This window comes from Clinocottus analis, unplaced genomic scaffold (genome assembly GCF_023055335.1).
Source record: "Clinocottus analis isolate CAN_PGR_092001 unplaced genomic scaffold, fCliAna1.0.p SCAF_5, whole genome shotgun sequence".
NCBI lineage: Eukaryota > Metazoa > Chordata > Actinopteri > Perciformes > Cottidae > Clinocottus > Clinocottus analis.
Genome location: NW_027176207.1, coordinates 5,062,573 through 5,084,449, shown reverse-complemented (window position 1 = coordinate 5,084,449; position 21,877 = coordinate 5,062,573). Strand labels below are relative to the sequence as shown.

General features: G+C 43.0%; 1 protein-coding gene across 1 annotated transcript in view; it reads right to left on the bottom strand.

The window, feature by feature from the left end:
- The window catches only part of pknox2 (pbx/knotted 1 homeobox 2), a 93,118-nt gene that overhangs the window by 59,616 nt on the left and 11,625 nt on the right, over positions 1 to 21,877 (bottom strand). The window contains exon 2 of the mRNA XM_068600897.1: positions 7,851 to 7,926. The gene's annotated coding sequence lies outside the window, so the exon portion shown is untranslated. The remainder of the gene's footprint in view (positions 1 to 7,850; positions 7,927 to 21,877) is intronic.

The following is a 21,877-nucleotide window of genomic DNA, read 5'->3' as shown; positions in this document are numbered from 1 at the left end:
TCACTCGCAATGCTACATCATGAGCGTTGCGGCCGTAGACATAGTTTAATACAGGGTTCTTATATCGCTGGTAACTGGGGTCCTGATACGGTGTGGTTAATGTAAAAGCATACTAGCGTTAGCACTCTGTGCTAATTCAATGGCATTTTTAGCGAAAGTGAAACTGTTTCTCGAAAGCCTGCATCATCTTTGTGTCAGATGACAATAGTCCCACCTCTGCTCACTGCCCACAATACCTGACAGGCACTGTGGAAAACCGGCCTCCTTTCCACTCGCTGCTCATATCTCCAAAGGCCCCTCACTCTGTGATATGCATGCTGTCTCCAAAATAAATAACGAGTCACTGTGCAGAAGTAGCCATGCAGAGAGGGACTTCGGATATTTTGCTGTGATCCTCGGGGGCAAAACATCCAGAAATATTTCCTGGTAACGTTATAGCCTGATAACCAGTCGTGACCTCAATCAAAGTGTAACACACAGATTCTCTCCCATAAACAGAGTAGCGGATACATAACAACCAGGGGAAGGGAGTTGGGGGTTGCGGCAGTTGGACACTTCACAGTATCCATTACCTCCCTCACTCTATATAACGCTGGCTTCTCATCGGAGAACACGTCGGGTTATTCGGCGCGTGAGAGACTTTGGCAGGCGCCTGGTCTCCGCGAGCCAAAAAGGCCGCCGGGCCCAAACCAACGGGCGGACAAACCGTGTCGGCTTGAAGATGCCGCGGCAATGAAAGTATAGGGACACTGATCTCACGACTGCAGAGCGCACAAGGTAACTATATTCCTGTGGGGGACGGAGCGATTTCACCACGATGGATGGCCGCCTCGCAGTGCATTTCAAGGGCAGACAGATCAGTACGGGATCATTACTTCAGTGAAGGGGTTGGTTTAGTGGACTGAGTGGGGACTTTGTTCACGTGGCTGCACTGAGCATTCTGTGGGAGAGGTCAAAACACATTCGCATATTGTTTTCTTGCAGCATGCTTCTTCTCTTGTCACACATTCCTCCTGTTGATGTTTGGTTGGAACCACGTTATTAAAAAGAAGAGATATTTTCGTGGTAATGAGAGCAGAATTCAACGCAGGGCAGCAACAATAGCAGATCTAAGAGCTCCGAATTGTTTTATGACCCAGTGGGCTTCTGGTGGCATTGGCCGGCCGTCAACCCATATGCAGAACTAGAAAATGTATTATTGCCTCGGTCTCATAACATCCTGTTGTGCTCAAGACATGTATTCACATCCGTCCAACCCATCTAAGTCTCTCTCTGTCTGAGCGAAGTGTGAAATGTGTGGGAGGACTGTCCACTCACTTCTAAAATATATAATTTACACATAAGTGTCGCTGTTACTTTGCCAAGAAAATGAAATAGTCGCCTTGAGACGGCATCCAAGAGCGTGGGACACATAAAAATAGCTGCTTTTCATGTTCAACTGGACAGCAAGAGGCATCATGCACACTTACCACGTCCACCCGTGTGTCTTATTGTCTTTCTCTATATTAAGCTAGTTGTCCTCTAGAGAAACACTAACCTGTTTTGTTTTTTCCATCAGAGTGCCGGGAAAAGGGAGCAGGTTAAGTTAGAACGCTGGTGATTTGGCTCTCCCCCTCCATCTGTTTTGTTTTCCTTCCATCTCCCTCTTTTTGATGAGCTGGGTCTTCAGTCCCCCTTATAAAATCCCATTAGCTCTTAATGAAGTCGGGCTCCTAGCCTCTCGGCCTCACCTCATTTAGCACGATTGTCTGGCGGCCATTAGCATGGAGGCAATTACAGCCGCACGACAAGAGTAATTGGAAATGCCGACAGGGACCCTGAGAAATGGGAATAAATAAATATTTAAAAAAATATTCAAACTAATAAGATTCCATTCAGATGACGGGGAGGGAGCCGCATGTGTCTAAGTTAAATCAACATAATTACAATTAGGGCTGGTGGGGTAAAGAGCCCGGCTGAGGCAGGAATGATATGGATGGATTGGAAGGCGATTGGCTATAAGCACAGAGGTAGCAAGAGCGGTGGAGGGGAAATGTGGGATCACACAGTGACGCTAATAATGTAAAGCACAAGCGTGACCCCAAACTCATGTAACGCAGAGGTCAGAGGCGGCACGCCGGCGCGGTCGCTCCAGTCCGCCTTCCAGGCTTCCCTGACTGAAGTCAGAGTTTACATTCTGCGGCCAAAATAAAACCCAGAATCATTTCAACCCCTCGGCACATCCTCGTTACAGCAGGCCGGCCTGCAGGCCCGAAGAGGCTGACACATTCTTTGCCGAAGATGGTGTGATAATAACCATGGGCCGCGAGCCTCCAGGAGTTCCACAGGCGGCTGAATCCTGCCGCATTTGAAATGGCGTTCACGATTTCATACCTGCTGAGACGTTAAGCTCAAATGTTATCAGTTTCGGAGCAACCGCTCTTCTTATTATGTTGCAACCAGATCAGTTGAACTAAATTCCCAAAGTTATGAAGCACTTGTGATTAACAGGAACTTCCAGACGTCTCGATTGAACAAAGACAAAGTGAGCACATGAGCCTGGCAGGGCCAAAGCCACAACGCAGGAAACCTGCTACTCTAACTCAAAAGGAAAGGCAAATGGATGTCTCTCCAAGAGCAGGGCTAAATGAGGCCATAAACACTTTACTGCCAGCATTCCATGAGCATCCAATTTGTAATAGCATGCTGTGTTTGGGAGATGAAGTCCTGTGATGAATTACAGCAGGTCATGTTATTCTGGTACTCGCCAAGGAGGTTATGGTTTGTTTGCTCTGTTTGTGTGTTCCTGAGCAGGACATGAGAGGAAACCAAAACAATTCTTCATTCCTAATGCATATTACATTTAATAGATACACGGAAGGTAGCATCGGCTGTGGTTAGCATAGCATGGACCTATATGTGTGTATTGGGCTACTGGGGCCTTATGAGGTTTTTGCAACTCATAAAAGAAAAATATATATTTATTTTGTTTCCAAGTCTTTGGTCCAACATGCATCAATCATGTACCACACTTATATGTACCACACTTATATGTACCACACTTATATTTACCACACTTACTCCCATGCTAGGTTTTCTATGAGTTTGATGTTTTTATTCCTTCTGTCCAATGCAACAGCATTTTCTTTTACGTTTGATGATATGTGGCGTTGCGTTAAAGGTAAAGGGTCAAAGTCAGGATCTCACTTGAACTTCTGCACGATTGATTATTGTACAAACATCCCATGATTAGGTATTGTCCAACATTACATAGACGTATGTATAAGTCTATATGGCCCACGGTGTGATTATAAACAGCTCTGTCAGATCTGACCAGCTCCGAGTGCTTTCTGCAGTCGATATGAATATCAATAAAGTAATAAAATACAATCTTCATAAATTATGTCTGGAAAAGACTAGATAAGGTAAGACTCAATAAAAATGAGATTTGAAGACCCGAAATAAAAGAATACATTTCCCAGTTGTAATCCTGTTTTCCCGTGGTAATTGTCATCTTGTCATATGCCATATATATATATATATATATATATATATATATATATATATATATATATATATATATATATATATATATATATATATATAAATAAAAGGAAATCAGTATCAGAGAGTCTATTCTTTGTTTGATGACTCATCCAACACAGGGGGTGTTCAGAAACAACCTCCACTGTTTGTCGGTTGAAGCTAAAAGTGCAATATGGAGAGACAAGAAGAGTTTGAATATCAGTGAGCAAAAACTTTTTAATTTTCCATTACCGTTTCAAACTGTAAGCCCGCCCACTTTTTAGCTGTCCAATTAAACACCAAGGATTTGAATTAAATCCCTCTTGTAACTGTAGAACGCCCAAATATTCAGTTTCACTGTGAAATATGTGAGAGTACAGCAGATAAACACGCTCTACCTTCAAGAAAACCTGAGACCTGGCCTTCATTTGAAGTAATGGCCGACATAAACTTTTCTAAGAAATGTCCAGTGCTCAACAAAAAGCATTGGAGCCGAGAGGCTATGAAGTGCACTGAACACTAAACGTTGTGTGCTGTTCAGTGAATGGCATTTCATGTGACATCCACGGTGTACTAGAACATTAGTTAAAGTAGGTAATGACAATGTGTGAAATCGGACTACTTTATTATTAGATCAGATGGGAACTCTGCACTGCCTGAACCAAAAGGACGACTTGGGAAATCTGGGAGGCGATGCCGAAACAACAGCAGGCTGTGGGCTTGGTGCCAGATTGCCATGGCATCTCTTATCAACCCCCCGACTCCACCCCGCCCGCCCGATCCCACCGCCCACCACCGCTGTTGCCCCCTTTCCTGCCTCCTAAGCTGAATGACAGGTGGCAGAAACCCGATCAGCGCGGGCCTTCATCAAGGAAGCACTCCCATCTCGAACGGGCACGCTGCCCGCTCGCCCACCCAAAGGCCACACAGCACAGGGGCTGGAGGGAGTGTGTGTGTCTGTGTGTGTGTGTGTGTGTGCGTGTGTGCGTGCGTGCGTGTGCGCATTACTGAGGCAGGGGATGGGGGAGCTGGGCTACAATGACCACAGAGGCCTGGGAGGGAGAGGGGGTGAGGGCTATAATGGAGTTTTTGGCTGAAGAAGCAAGCGGCGAAACTGGCAGCGGGTGTACAGGGCTCAAACGGGAAACGGGAGGCTGGATCTCACAATAGCCAGCGCGAGAGTCCCAGAGGGTCGTCCACAATAGCAGGGCAAGCGGCTGTTGTCAACAATGACCTCCAAGGTCCCCACTGCTTGAACTGAGATTGTCCCACCCTTCAACACTTCCCTTTCAGAGCCTCGATACTGCTAATGCAGGGATTATTATTAGGGACGTGAATCATCAACATGTGTGCGTTTTGTGACTAAAGTCCTGTCGCTCCGTGGATTTGCTTTTTTGAGCTTTGGCTACTGCGCTACACTACATCGGTTTTGAAGGAGACAGTGTGTTTCCAGCGGTTTCTCCAGTTCATGCTGTAGCAAAATATGCTTAACCCGTGTAAAGATCCCTCAATCATCAAAACAGACAACGAGATGTTACAAAGAACTTTACCACTAGTAGACATACTCATCAGCACCTCATCTCAGATTTGAAAACCTATTGGCAATCATAAGTGCAGCGGAGCATCTTGGCGCGAAATTGGAAATCCACGGAGTAACACAGGCCCGTCCTTGTGCAACCCACTGCCCCTGTTCTTCATGAAAAAGTTTATTTGTCTAAAATAGCTCTACAAGCAATCACCCCATGGGCTGGAGTGATTGTGAGTGGAATTGAGGGGAGCAATGTCGGGGGAAGGGGGGAAAAGGGGGCTCCAACCAGGAGGAGATTTAATTAGTGAAATCTCATTAAGTCTAACAAAATTAAGCGTAAAACAATCCTTGGTGGGGAGCCGTGCTGGAGGTTTTTGGGTGGAGTGAGGGAGGGCGGGCGGCAACCGGGAACACTTAGGGGCCGAGAGGACACGGAGACTAGCTGTGCGATTAGTCTGGCTTGTGTAGGAAGAGACAAATGGCTCAGTATAACCAGACCTCCCCTGGCAATGGACGAGAGACTGCCATGTGTGCACAGATCCCCTTTGTGCTCTTATTCCGTCCAGGGCGCCTTCACAATGGAAGGAAATTTGCAGAATTTGACTGCAAAGACTAAATTAGGATTGAGAAGAATTTGACAAAAACAACACTTCACAATAAGGGGTTGATGTTACAAGAGTAGGATAATGACAGAGGACAGCCAGTTTGAACCCTAGAGCCGGCAGCAGAAATGCTGCTGCTGTGCAGCTACCCAGTCTTTACAAAAACGTCAATGGACCATTTGGTAAAAGCTGGAATTAGGTTGAAGATACAATGTCTTTTTTTTCCATATCGGCACATGGTGGCTGTGGTTTTCATGGGGAAAGACTGTGGTTATGGCATACATACTGAGGTTAGGCAACTAAAGCACTTGGCAAAGCTGAGGGAAGGATCATAGTTCCGCTTAATAAACAAGAATGTTAATTGCAGATCTGTGATGAGACGCGAGCGCCGTTCTCCTGCATGAAAGGAAAGCGCACCACACACCCACCGGCCGACCTGACCTCTAAATTTGTGCTACATCAGGGCTTACAACGAATGTCGGAAAAATAACTGCGAGGTAGCGAACCGTCCAATGTGGATCCTATATTCCAATACGTATCTGTCGAGAGATGAAGCTGTGGTAAATGTCACCATGTAACACCCATCCCTCAACAGCGGGACTGTCAGGACTCCCTTGAGGAAAGGGTTGAATCCACAGTTAATCCTGTGAAGCTGCCCGACACCAACGACTGTTGTTCCTGGGTATAGCTGCAGACAGGAGGCCCTCCCCAAACATGAAGAGTATCAGTCGTTCTATTTTAGTGAGGGCCGGTCAGACCCAATGGCAGTCCGACCCAATTCAAAATGCAGTTCACCCAAATAGACCAAAATAGAGAGAGAATAAGAAACACTGAGCGCCGCATGATGCTCCTGCAAACAACACATTGTCTCCTGCAGTGATTATGATGCACACGTGGAGGCCCATCAGCTTCAAAACATCCAGGTGTTACAGACATACTGACACAGTCATAGACACGCACACACCAAGGCCTGGTGAGAGAAGCCCGATTAAAAATGGCCCCTTAAAGAGACAGAGAAATAACTCTGCGTCTTAAAAAGAGAGGCGGGGCTAAAGCTCCCTGATAAATTAAAAGAAGAATAAACAGAGGGAAGGGGGAGAGAGAGAGAGAGAGAGAGAGAGAGAGAGAGAGAGAGAGAGAGAGGGGGAGGGGGGGGTCATTGAATCAGAATCATTTTCACTTCAGGAGGAACAACCACAACTTTTTTTTAGTTCTACAAATCAATTTGCAATTAGTTGCAAACACGTGCAAGCAGAGGACATTAAAGTCCGCGGCCTTATTTCGATCTGAACCAGAGGGACAGGCAGTAATATTAAAATGCTCCTAGACAGCAATTTTCCGCTAATTTGTAATATCTTTGTCTCTGGATGGACGCAGGTGGAGGTGGACAACAGCATCAAACAGGAGTTCAGTTCTGACAAACCATTCCTCGTGCATAATCTAAGCCTTCCAATAACCATATTCGCGCATCAACACGCCGTTGATAGATCTCATGATCTGCTTTGGCTCGATTCTAAAAAGAGCCTGCGTTGACAGCATTGTTAGCCGCAGCATTAGCTAAAGTCATCACAGCACTGGGATCACCTTTTTTTATCACATGGTCTCATGGGCTTATTCAGGAATAGAACATTTGTGGTAAACACAACACAACTTTTACTCTGTACGGTTGAAGTTCAGGGACAGAACTTCAATTTGAATGTCAGATGTATATGAAATTACCCAAATTACCATTAGGTCACATTCATTTCCATCTCGGACTAAGATGCAAATAGTGTGTTTTTTCCATAGTGAATCATCAATTAAAATCAAAAAGTTTTAAAAGCACAGCTATAGATTGACGTTCCAACAAGAACTGAGCACAAAATAAATCAAAAATATAATTGATGTGTTAAAGAAATGTCATGAAAATGTGCTCGAGTGATTGAACTTATCCTCAGCTTCTCCCGGCTAAAAGGAACTGCTCAGGTTACCGTTAGCCGTGTACTCATGGCTCCGTGTTTATAGCATGAATTACATCTGATTGTGTGCTTTATAATTAATTCAGACTGTGCTGGCACACAAAGAAATAGATTATCTGCCAGACATGTTGTTATGGAATGTCTATCATGAAACACATACTTGAAAATTGCACCCAGCTTTGTTAATGACACTTAAACAAACACCGGCGTAGGGCCGGGTTTATCACAAGGTTTATAGGAAAGCAACTGACAACTTACAGTTGGCTTGCCCACAGCGACGCAGCAGCTTTCAGTCTCTGCTCCGCGGCCCTCGATCCAACTCTCCACACAAAGCCTGTAGACAGATGACAACGTTTAAGCAATACACCTTAATAAGGTCAGCGTTATTACTGAAAAGGACATTAAAAATGGCGGCATACAGATAGAAAGTGGAAAAACTGTAAAAGATGTCCATGCCAGCAGGGGTGCAGTATATGTTCAGCGCCACTATTTCACTAGTGGGATAGAAAGTCATTATCTCCACCCGATATAACGCTTTACAATCACAAGTGCACTGATGGAAGCGTCGGTACCGGTGCGGACACGGTGGTTAACGAAACTGTCTGCCTGAATTGCCACAACGTTGAGAGGATAAAATGTTAACAACCTCATGGAAACACTATGCCAACAATGGGCAGCTGTCAATACTTTATGACTTCCCGAGCAGGTCTCTGGCTCAAATATATATATATATATATATATATATATATATATATATATATACATATATATATATATATATATATATATATATATATATATATATATATATATATATATATATATATATATATATATATATACATATATATATATATATATATATATATATATATATATATATATATATATATAATTTTTTGTTAAGGATCAGTAATTTTTTTAATCTAAAACAGCTGGGCTTTGTAGTTTTTATCAATCATGACTCAAACAGGAAGAAATAGTGCATTTGTAGGGGACTATTTTCAGCGGCGGATTGATCCACACGAGACGCTCCAGTGATTATTTATGGCAGCAGAATAAGGGACTGAGTCAAATTAAATTGCGGTGCGTATGTTTATTGTGATGAAGGAACACGTCAGCGGGTACAACTGTGAGGCCCATCGATGTGTTAATTAATGGAGATCCATGGCACCCATCTTTAGGATTCAAACACAATTCATGTTAGGAGATTTATTCACTGCTGGTTTTGAACTTTTCATGGGCTTTGTTGAGGATACCAAAATATAAAGAATACACCAGCATTATCCTTTTATAAAATAAGGACCCTGCGTGGTGAACCCTAAATGTCAATGACAAACCTGAAATTGATTGTTTGCCATTCACACATTATTCCAGTAGTGGTATGTTCTTTAACAGTGTTTGATTTAGGAGCCTAATGGATGTCATTGACATATTGTCAATGACATAGTTTGTTGTTTAGGTATTAACTGTTTGATTGTATCCTTATGGCAATGGTGTAAATGAGAGAAATATCTAAGGATACGTACAACCTGGTCTGGTGTTTGTACATTCTAGTTTGATTGGCTTCAACTAGTGAAACAGCAAACGCAGTGATGTCAATATGAAATTGCTCTTTTTTTAGATAATAGACAGTTAGGACAGACAGGAAACAAGGCGATAGCGTGCCAGACCCGTGTCACATTAAAACCACGTTATGGCAATACGGTATGCTCTGAGACCAAAGCCCTACACCCCTTTTGACAAAACAAATCTTTCAAACGCTTCTCAAGGTCTTCCTCAGAAGCTCAGAGAAGAAAAAAAAACGAATGAGCATAATTTAATATCTTTCAGAAATTTACAAAATGACTATTTCCAAGGTTAAGAAGGAACTTTCACACATCGATCCATATATCCATCCATCCATTATTATTCAAAATAAAATACCCATTGCACTGTCAAACTTCTGGACACATGTTTCATCAAAAGTAATAAATATCCCAGAAATAGGTGCTTTGATAAAAGCATCAATGTGTGCTTTATTAATTTGTATTGGGTTGTTATTGTCTTATAATTACTAGTAACTTGATTTACAGTCAGTTCATAATTTAATAAACTCCCCACCAAACAAACAAAATGCATCTGATTGTCATTTTCAGCAATTTGGTTGAAACAGGGAGGTCAGAGAGCCTCTGTGTGACTCAAATTCCTTTCGGCAATTGGCTGGCTGGCCATGTCTGAGCCACACGGGGCACAGCGCAGCGGAGAGTTATGGCGCACATGCAAAAGATTTAAGTTCAATCAAGCATTCAGGGCTGGACACCTGATCTTTCGCTTAAAGCCCCTCCAGAACAGTGGGAGTGTGGCCGGGCCTCACAGCAGGCCGCCTACCTCCAGCAATCTGCGAACACAGAGCCTCTGAAGGGATGGTATTTACCCGGTCCCGCAGAGCTCAGTGGGGACTACTGTGTGTGTGGTAGGTAGGTACTACCAGAGGCCCCGAGTGGAGGAGAGGTGGGGGGGGGGACTGGAATGAAAGCTGTGGTAGGTACTACTTTAGTTTGGTACTACCAGAGGCCCAGAGTGGAGGGGGAATGGAATGAAAGCTGTGGTAGGTACTACTTTAGTTAGGTAAGAAGAAGAGAAAGAACTCAATAAAAAAAGTTAATATTCTACCCCACTGTCATGCACATTTTGAGAGAAGTCAATTAGGAGTGTTTACATCATTTGAGATGTGGCAAATAAAGCGGTTCATTGAACATAGAATAGATAAACATCCAGATTTTATGAGGAAATTGCGGGTACCATTTTCTGAAGATTGTTTTTCAAAAATTTGTGTTGTACAAGTTTCCTTTTTTTTCAACTCTCCACTGAAAACAAGAAGCAGGAATGTGGCAGCTGGTGCTCTGCTACATTCGTGTTAATGCACTTATTCCCATATAAGATGGTCGTTTTGGAAACATTTCCATTAGTCTCACAGTTTCTTTTTAATCCTGTAAAGTCCATCCAACTCCTCCCAACCTCATTCTAACACTGCTCTTTATTTGGAGGGAAGTCCAACTATTGGTTGGACCTGGCTTCATTTCCACTAAAAGCCACAATAAAAGACGTGGAGCTCAAGCTTTGAAAGAGAATAGTGCACGTTAACGACAGCAAAGACACTCTCAAAGCCCGAGAAGAGGAGAAAGTCCTCAGGATGTAGCTCGAGTTTCACTTCCAAACAGCCCCCTCAGACCATGGGAGATTTGGGTGAGGGCATTTCTTAGGTTTCTTACAGCCACAAAGAAAACATTTTAGCCTCTCAGTAATCCTTCCCGAAGCCCTCCCTAAGCTCCAAGGGCCCTTCCTCCCTCGGCCATCCCGTACGTCCCCGTCTGGGCTCCCGGAGGAGCGTCTCTGTCTAACCGAAACCCGCCAAACACACCATTCGCCATCTCTCGCACGACCCCTCTGGGACCCGGCTGACCTTCCTGTTGACGTCAAAGCAAACCAGAGCGGGAGCCGGTGCAGCGAGGGGCTCCACCCAGGGGGCTGGAGGTCTAATCACCGTGTTCCTCACACGAGCCGCAGAGGAAACGTTAGCATTCCTGAATCTGCCCACCATCACTCACGCTGCAGCCTCTCCAAGCGTGTACAGGTACACACATACCGTCAGTCTGTCGTACTGTATCTCACCTTCTTACGGTTGCTGCTACTTCACACTTCTACTGCACCAAGCATCCAACATTGCACTTTGCACTGCTCTATTAATCTGACAGCTGTAGTTACTTTGCAGCTTCTACTTTATGCAAAACAACAGCAGACAATTCAATGTTGATATGCGTAGTCCCTAAAGAGGACATTATTTTGTGCAGCCTTAAAAAAGTTAACAGAAACATATTACAATAAGACAACTGAAGACATTAATAGTACAGGTACTATTCATCCAATAAAGAGCTCAATAAAAGGTTCCTGACGGCCACAGGCAGTCTATAAAGGAGACTAGATCTGTAGAGCTTCAGCCATCGGGTATTTAGTCGATTAGTCGATGAACAGAAAGTATTAAAGCAACTATTTAGATCAGATTAACTGTTCTCTGCTTTTTATAATTCAAAATAAATATCTTTGGCCATGTCTTCTAGGCTCTGAGGAAAGTTGATGTGCACTTTTGACTAATTTCTTTCTACCTTTTTTTAAATTTGTATATGTTAGGTTCAGTAGGATGAGCCTAAATCATTCGGCTACCTGCACAATTTAAAACATTTTTCTCACACATTACAGACCAATAAATGAATGAAGAAAATGATCAGGAGACTAATCTATAATAAAAAATAATCACTTTTACTCAAGTAAGATTTTGAATGGAATACTTTTGCTAGCAATAGAGTATATCTTACATCATAGTATTTTCACTTAAAGGGCCAGTGTGAGGGATTTGGCATGCAAATTGCAACCAACTGAAACATTTCCCTTGTGCCAAGCGTGTTGGAATATTACAGCAGCCGACCCAACAAATGTCCCCATCTAGAGCCAGTGTTTGTCCCCTCTGGGCTACAGTAGAAACATGGCTCATGGCTTGTTATAAAGGGCTCAATCTAAGGTAATAAAAATACATATTCCAATATATCATTTATATCATATACCAATAGATAGTAATAGTACATGTTCCATACTATACTTAAGTGAGGAATCTGGGTATTCTGCCACAGTATATGAATGCAAAGAAGACAGTGTCCACAGTACTGATACTCCTGACACACATCCACAGTCAATGAATCTGCCTTCAAACAGTGGGGGAAGCACATTGCTCTTTATGTTACGTTCCAGCATCATTATGACTGAAATAATTCGTCTGTATTGAGTTTCTGGTGAAATGGTTGTCTTGTTGCTGCACTGTGTACAACATTTGCTCATATCAATAATGGGATGTGCTCCAATGCGTCAGGGAAACCCTGGGAGAGAATCTATTCTCATTTGACTCATTGGATTTTACCACTCGCTTTTGTGGCAAAGCAGGTTTGGAGAAGACACAGACACGTTTAAATATTCACTACTTTCTGCCTACACTTCCTCTCTGGTCATATGGAGGCTCGGTGCGGCGGAGAGAGAACTCCAGATGGACATCTTTAAGATTCCCAAATCCTCCTCTTCTCCTGCTAGCAGGAGCTTTGGGGTCAAGGTGTGAAGGGAGGACCAAAAGACCCGTTTCCCACAATCCCTCTGCAGCTATAGCCCCCCAGCTGTTCAAGGGCTTCCATAACAACAGCTGCGCAGAGGTTTAGTGGTTCATGTTGCTATGACAACAGCAGGATCAATTGGCATGCACAGACTCAGGGCTAATAGCAAAAGTGACATTATACCATAATTTCGTCTCAATAAAACACAGGCAGGTTTTTTACTGCACTGAGATTCAGGGGGACATAAAAAAAATAATAAAAGAGGCAAATCATTAATTTTGCATGATAGCGCCCGTGGCTCGTGCGCCCGGAACTCGCAGGAATCTCCCACGCTTAATGGCAACCAACCCAGCCACCTCACACTTCAAATCCATTCGCTGGCGTTGAAGACAGAGTGGGATTGTTTCAAAGCTCATACAATAGAAGCTAAATAAATCCTGATGCCTTGCAGCTGTATGTGCCACAGATCAGTGACCGGCAGGATGTGCGACCATCAAATGTTTCTGTTCTCCTGACAAACAGGATATCGGGTCACTCGGCCACCTTAACAGTCAGACAGTATGGAGTGTGCGTGTGTTTATGTGTGTTTGGGGGGGGGGTGTTACACTAATGTACCCGACCACGATGAACCAACCACAGCTACGCTTGAGGTTGGGTTCATCGTTGGACATGCAGGATACAATAATCTGGTCACAAGCAGGGCCCTCAGATGCGGTGGAAGTGAAGCTTCGGGGTTCTTGCATCTTTTATGCGGCCGGACCGACTTCAACCGTTTGAGGCTAATTCCGGGGGAATTATGAGGGCTCACAATGACAATGGCAGGTATTCCCACGGGAGTAACCAGAGCCGGAGCGGTGTCAGCGCGGGTTTAAGTCCGACATTTAACGAGCATGCAGCTGATACAGACAGCTGAGCCAGACTAAACACTCACGTTGAGTCGACACTAATGCGAGCGCTCTATCCAGCTGCAACACGTCTAACTTACAGCTCGACACAAGGCCCGAACTTTGTGCCTTTCCCTTTAATCAACCCTCGGTTGATATTTGACATTGATCATTCCTCCCCGTCTCACAGAATATGATAGCCCCTTGTGAACAGTGGGGGGGAAGACAAACAGGAATCGACTGCTAAAAATACCCGAGTCGTGATGAGTCAGGATGGACAGAGCAAACAAAAAAGAGGCCAGTCCAATTTCCTCCAGTCTGGGTTTTGGAGTTCCAATCCTCAGTGCCACCAGTGGATTCCTCTATTTAATGAATCGAGCTGCGTCAAGAAGAGAGAAAAAAACATTTCTGCAGACTGGCGGGATAAAAAGAGATTATACAAATGGAGGCTAATGGTGTGCAAAAAGGAATCACAGACTTAAAGAGAATAAAGGTACAGCCCGGAACATGGGAGTGTTTTGTCCTGAGTTGTTTGTGGGGACTCAGTCACACTCGTACAGACTGCTCTGCCTTGTCGACGTCAATTAGGCTGCGAAAAAAATCCATGTACAGCTATGTTGTGATGTTCACTATCGGCTACTTCACGCAACATGTCTAAGAAGTGTAAAAGGAAAAGTTAAGATATATTATATTTTCTTAATCTCAAAACACTTAATAAAATATAAATAAAAGCCAGTTGAGTTTATTTTCCTTACCACAATTCATCTGTTATCGTGTTAGCTAGCTAACTTCACTCCTGTTATTCTGTTTGTTGGCTAAATGTTTTAGCTATTACTAAAATATATATATTAAGATAAAATAAGATAATCCTTTATTGGTAAAGTGCAAGCAAGAGACAGTAAAAAAAAGAAACAACATATTAATTCATATGCTGAATATATATATATGCAGTATATGTATGATTAAATTAAATATGATGTATTCATGTATTTTAATTACACAGAACATCCCAACTGGGGACAAGTTAAAATTAGAAACAGCAAACTGTGTGCCACTCATTTTAGATGTATAAAAAGAAAAAGTAGAGATATGTTTTGTTTTTCTCTCAAAACAAACACAAACACAGTGTATATGTATGATTAAATATGATGTATTAATATATAACAATACACATGTAAAAGCCCAACAAGGGAAAGGCAAGTGAGCATTATCATACGCTCTGTTTCATCAGTGCCATGCCCTGGTTAGGAACTATGTTAAACAGCATTGGCCATCAAATAAAATATATTTAAAACGTCCTTCACCGGCTTATGGAGCTATGTAAAGGAAGTTAGCTTTAGCTCGGCCTCTATCTGAAAAAGCTGGTGTGTGTAGCTTTCTCAGGAAAAATAAAAAAGCTAAGACCTAGAGACACACACACACACACACACACACACACACACACACACACACACACACACACACACACACACACACGCACACACACCAAACCAAACCCTGTCCTGGACACAAACCCGTCTTATTATGATTAAGAATAGTAGGAGTTAAAATGACTAAACGTGAAAAAATGAAAGATTGGACTTATGATGATTCCAGAGCTCCAAACACATAGACAATATATCTCTCTCTCTCTCTCTCTCTCTCTCTCTCTCTCTCTCTCTCTCTCTCTCTCTCTCTCTCTATATATATATATATATATATATATATATATAGATCTATATATATAGAGAGAGAGAGAGAGAGAGAGATACTGTCTCTTGCAAACAAGAGACAGTAAAAAGACAGTGTTATATATTATATATATGTATATATATATGTATATATATATATATATATATATATATATATATATATATATATATATATATATATATATATATATATATATATATACACACTACACATTTTTTTATATGGCAGCCCATTTTCCAAGCCAAAAACAGTTGGTAGGGATAAGCATGACATGGCGTCCATCGTCTGACGGTGCTGTGTAAGGGGTGTGGGCTCTGGTGAGACTCCTGCACTCATGTGCTCGTTCACGTGCACAGAGGCTAATACGAGGATGTGGTATTTTAGGTGGTTCCTCAGCAAGCCCTCTGTCCAAAGTTTCTGAGTAGTTCTGTTCGGTTTGAAACCGCGGCACGCAACATTGTATTCCACATGTCTCCCCCGACTCATTCTTGTAGCGGCCTCGCTAATCTTTGACTAGCGTCCAAATCTTTTCCCTGGCGGGTGGAAACCAAAAGGCCTTGTAATGTGAGACGTGGTTCTGTGATCAAATATTTTGACAGTAAAAACTAAACCTCTGTGCTTTTTTTTTTAAAGGGAGTTTTTACGGTTAATGTGAGACTCATATTGACTCCTCTTACTCCACATAATATCAACTGATACGGAGTTAAAAGCCCCGACATGGCAATAAACTGCAATGTTAGATTTCTACACCCGTTATCGAACACAATAACATAATAGCTAACCAATGATAAGAAAAGTATGATTATCTAGCTATCATGCTGTAGCACTAGCTAGCTAGCTTGAAGCATTTGCTTTTAACCAACTTACAGCCAAACTCATAAAAAGTACCCATTACGTTACCCATTTTAAAATCTATGAGTTCGACATGTTTATGCTGCATTAGCGACAGCTCACCCCAAACATCCTAAACACAGATGTGTCCTGTTACTGTCAAGCTATTTATCAGTCTAGAGTATTTCTGTGTGAGTAACCCAGTGACATAGAGAGAGATGTCTGCCTTCTCTCCAATATGATTGGACTGGATGGTCCTCGGCTTGTGGTGCCAAAAAATGCTAAAAAAGTAAAGTAAAATTTGATAAACTCAAGAGCAATGTCTCTTTTTAGAATTGCCAGGTTACTGAAGACACGATTATTCTTCAGGGGGCCGTATGAAAGGGATTACATTTGAAAACAATCCTAACTTTTGTATTATTACAAAACTATGCTGACTGAAAAATATCCTTCTTGGCAACTCATTCTGCATAAAACTGTATCTTGTTTAGTCTCAAATAATTAGACAGACTGAACTAATGTGACAATAAAGTAAATGGGATCACTAAATTTGCAGATTATTGCACTGGAAATTAGGAATATGACTACAATGGAAACAGGGTGTATTCTATCACTGCAGCGTTCTACAAAACAATACTCAATGCCAGACCGAATTACTTGCTGAGACAAGATATTTCTGCTGTGCGAAATCCATTTACGACACAGCAAGTGTATCTGAACAGAAGATTAAAGGGATTCTGGGAGAAACAGCATCGTTTCTTGGGCTCCAGGGTAAACAAGCTGTGTATGCTGGACACCAGACCTGCTGGACCTTTCTGAGCTGAGGCTCTGCTTCTTCCTGCCACGACTCACACGACAGGGATCCAGCGGAGGCTGCTGTTGTGACGTGTGGAGTGCGTCTACAGGCATGGGGAAAGTGACAGGTACGAACAGGTCCGGCCTTTACCATTCAAGAGACACATTTCTGTCATGTCAGCATAAAGGTAGACTCAAACCCATTATCTCTTCCAGGTCACTTTTCATTTCATTTGTGCATGTTTTCACTGACAAAATGATATTAACAGGGACAAGACCATCATTGTGATTACGGTTTTGTTCATTTGTTTTTCCTTTCTTAGGTATAATATAATATGTTTAGGATTCATATGTGATGCTGACGTTAAGGTGTGTTCTTTGTCTGGTTCATTTCTTTGAGGAATTGAGTTTGTGAATCGGAGGAAAAAAAGTGCATGTACGGTTCAAATTAATAAATCAATAAATACAAATATATATACTGTATGTATGGGAGAACTATTTCCTATACAGACCCATGGCACCTTCATCTTCCTTCTAAGTACTAATCCAAGACACTGCCCTTCTGCACATGGCAAAACAATCATACGCAAACACATGCATATGTGAAAGGCATTGCATGTATGAGGTCAGATAATGCAGTAGTCATGAAATATGCAGGAAAATGGGATGTCTTCACACTTCACATCGGCTGACAGGATATCGCCGGTGGAATCCTCCATTGTTTCTCAACAAAAGGCTAATTGAAGTCATCATATCGTCCATTTCAGCGTTGTGTTCAAATCTTCCATTAATCACACCAGCGGGCCGTCATGACTGAGTTTCCAGTGAAAAATGCACCTCGAGTAGAAGCTGGAAATGAGTCAGCATTCGTTCACTTCCGGTTCCCTCCAAATGAAGTCATTGCAGTTTGAATGGGGCTTCTGTTAGAGGCCTGAATTAATGTCAGCGGTAACACAAGCTGAAGATATTTTAACGTTTGGCTCTACAATATAAAATATGTCAGTGAATGTCCCTCTCTTGAATTAAGAAGCTTCTAAAAAAAAAGGCAATTGCTAACAAATAGTTTAATTATCTGTCATTTTTTATGCTTCAAAACTCATGAAAGTTGTGTTCATTTGTGAAGAGTATCTTCATAGACTGTTATCATAAACGTTTGTTCGCCGCAGATCTCATCTTCTACAACATTCCAAATGATTCCAGTGGCTTTTTGTGGAGGGGACCAGTGTGGCGCTACCATCCTGTTAGCCTACAAAAAGATGTCATCACTGCTTCACTCTATATCTAAGGAAACACCCTGAAGAAAATGACATTTGAATCTTCCTAGTATGAATTGATTTGCATTAAAAGTTAGAAATTAATTATCCCTTCTGGCATAGTTATGGCCTCCATGAAGTAACAGTGAAATACGTATATAGGCCATGATGGAGGAACAAAAGAAATGTGTGTATTCATGTTCGGTATTCCCGACTGACTGGACTCAGGATCATCCTCCATCATTACTGCCTTCACAGCGCGATATCGTCAGACCATAATAAACACAACCATCAGCAAACTGTAAGACTCGAAATTGGATATAGCAGTTTAGTTTGGGAGCAGTGATCAAACTGGCGGCCCGCAGGCCGGATACGGCCCGCCGCTGCTTCCCAACAGGCACGCAGAATATTAGAGAATGTGAGGAGGTATTTTGAACATCTCGCTTTGTGTTTTTTCTTCCTCTACTGGAGCAATACTCGCACAGTTGAGATGGAAATAATTGTATTAGGCAGAACTTAACGAACCCCAAATATGTGCATTTTAACAAATATGTGCTCAGGCACAAATTCATCTGTCAGCTTAGTATGAGCGATTAGCACCTTGAGGCAGGAGTCAGCTCCGCCTCACTCACTAAGCCCAAACCTTAGAACCTGTTACAGTTGATTAATGGTTCCTGCCAGTACTGCATTCTGCAATTATGTTATCGTCATTACATACATTACATATATTAACCATCACTCCACGCTAAACTGCATCACTGGTGAAAAAAGTCTGACAACAGTATTTAAGTATCTCGTTGGTTTTTTTTATTGCCGATATAAGGCAATAATTGTATATTGGCTATATATATATATATATATATATATATATATATATATATATATATATATATATATATATAATTGTGTGTGCAAATGAATGCCATTAGCAAGAAGCTGTTGTTTAATCATCAGCGTCGTGAACAGCTTTGTACTGGGAGGTGAATTGCCGAAGTGAATTATCTTGTCAGATGCCATTTTGGATGATGAGGTTTGCACGTACGGTGGCTCCGAGTGGCCAAACAACTGACGGATGCCGAAAAAAAGAAACGCTACAAAAATGACAAACACATGAATCCTTTTTCAGAGTCGGCTTGTGAACCCGACGGATACAAGGTTGTGTTTATTTTCAAACGTGCGACTATCTCAGACCACAAACACACACGTGTTGTTTTAGAGGCCTTCAGTGTCGAGGGAGTCGTCAATGAGTGGAAACGGAGGGATTTTGGACACAGTCCAGACCTTTGCTTTCTTTCAGAAAAATAAAATCTGCATCATGTACATGAACCAAGATTTTTTTTTAGAGGGCTGAAGGAGCATCATTCTCTTTGTGACATGAATTCAAACAGATGCAGCCTTCCAGTCACTCTCTTATTATTTATATAAAAAGGTAAATCTTCTGAGATGTTAATATGCTATTTATGCAGTGAATCTAAACACCCTTTCATTGTCTGGGCATGAAACAGACAGGGAAGCACGGAAGACACAAACACAATAGACTTGGCAGCGACGGCCGAGGCAGAACTCGGAATTCCCCGTCACCGTCTGAACAGCTAACCTTCTTTGTTTTTTTCCTCCCGACTCTTCCCTCCAAAAAAGGCAGAAAGTTAACCGTTTCACTGACGTGCTGGATGTCTCCTTCAGTGGTTTGCTCCGTGTGCGCACGGTGCTCAGAATACTGCAGGATATCCCCGCGGACTGAGCCTGCACAGCGTACTGACGCTCAGGTGTTCTCTGCCGTCTCCGCGGTGCATTTCCACACATTAGAGATGCACCGCTTGTTTCACGGCCCCCCTCAGCCCCATCTCCAGGTACTTAAATACAAAGTACTTTCTGTCCATTTCCCCCCAACAGAAAAATAGTGTCTTTAAATTTAAGGTGCTCTGCCATCTGTACTAAATGTCTGTGGCGCTGTATGAATGCCACTGACCACGGGGGGAGAGCCGGGACGGCAGTGTGTCGGTTCACTGAGACGGAGAGAGACTGGGGGACTCACACAAACACACAAAACACAGACACTCAAACACACAGACGCACAGCGTTTTTGAAAAGAAGGGGGTTAGACTCACACATCCTCAAATCAATTCCCTCGTACACTTACACACTCCCTCTCGCTCTGACACACACACACACACACACACACACACACACACACACACACACACACACACACACACACATATATATCTATATATATGGCCTGTTTTGAAGTGGGCGTTGTCATGCCTCGTCTCTTGCCGCGCATGTCTCACCTTCATAGTCCGACAGACAGAACTCTGCTACTCTCCTATAACCTCTATCTATTAAAAAAGTACCGGAACTTTGTTGGAGATTGACTTTTTTTTGTTAGCGTTAAGATTTAAAACGAACGACACAAATCATCTGTGTCCTCCCGGTGGATGGTTTCCCCAGTGTTTCAATTCTCGGCGTGCGCGGCGGCAGCGTGTTGGGTCGAACAACCTGCTCAAGGCCTCATTCAGACCTGAACTTGATTTAAAGACAGTGCTAGACGCGGGTCAGTCCACACTCGCTTTCCCCCTCAGAGTTCATGTATTTAATCGCACAGAAAGAAGGGTACCGCGCACAGGCAGCAGTTCCAACCCCACGCTCATCCACTGTGTCTCGGGCCCTCAGTCTCACTACAGACGTGACCCTCACTGTCTTTCCGTGTCAGCTTTTGACCGTCTACTTAGGAAGATTTCCCACAGACGATGGATCGACTGGTCTGACCCCCCCCCTCAAACAGCTCCTTCCCCTTCAGAGTTAAACAAACAAATCCGACCCGCGATCAACACTATCGCGTTTCAAACGGCCATTTCGACCACGCTGACGCCGCAGCGGTGCCCGAAGCGGTGCCAGCAGGGAGACGGGCACAGACATACCACGGGGTGGTGTGAGACCTTGAGCGGGGAGGGGGCGGGGCCTCCGTCTCCTCGCCCCGCCGAGGGCCATGTCGACGCCGCAGCGCCTCCGAGCCGCCCCACGTATACACTGTGACTCTGCGGCTGTTTAGAACTCCCTTTCAGCTCCAAGAAGTTACTGCGTGTGTCACTGCGTGTCATCTTTTCCCGTTTTTGGTCAATTTGTCATTTTTTATTTTGATAATTTGAGTCTTCTAAATGCTCTTATGAAGTTCTGGGGGAGGCTCTGTCACCTCTTTGGCGGAAAGCGTGTTTTTTAGATGAATAAAAAAAAATCGGATTCTTTTGTTTCTATTTCAGGGCCGAACAAGATCGTTATTTTTTGGGGGGGGTTAGCTTGTTGTCACAAAATAATAAGCAAATGGTATTTGTGATAGACAACCATCATGAATGTGGCTATGATGACACAGTAGTCGATGATAGAAGTCGGTCCCTGTGCTGTAACGCAGCCTCTAAAACCAGAAAACGACACTGTAGCTTAATACAATATCTTATCTCATATCACGATGCTGATATGAGCCCTATTTAGAAATTGTGTGGGTTCTATGAATAACTCGGGTATCTGTGGAGACTCAGTGGGGCCCTCACATCGTCGTGCTGGCTCTGCGTCAGACGTCTTTGTGGTGGAGATCTTTTACCTTTCAATCAACTGAACAGAACTTCCCTCAAACTTTCTGTGAAACGTCTCCATCTGACTCCGTGTGCCGGTGCCGTTTATTGATAATTGCAGAAATC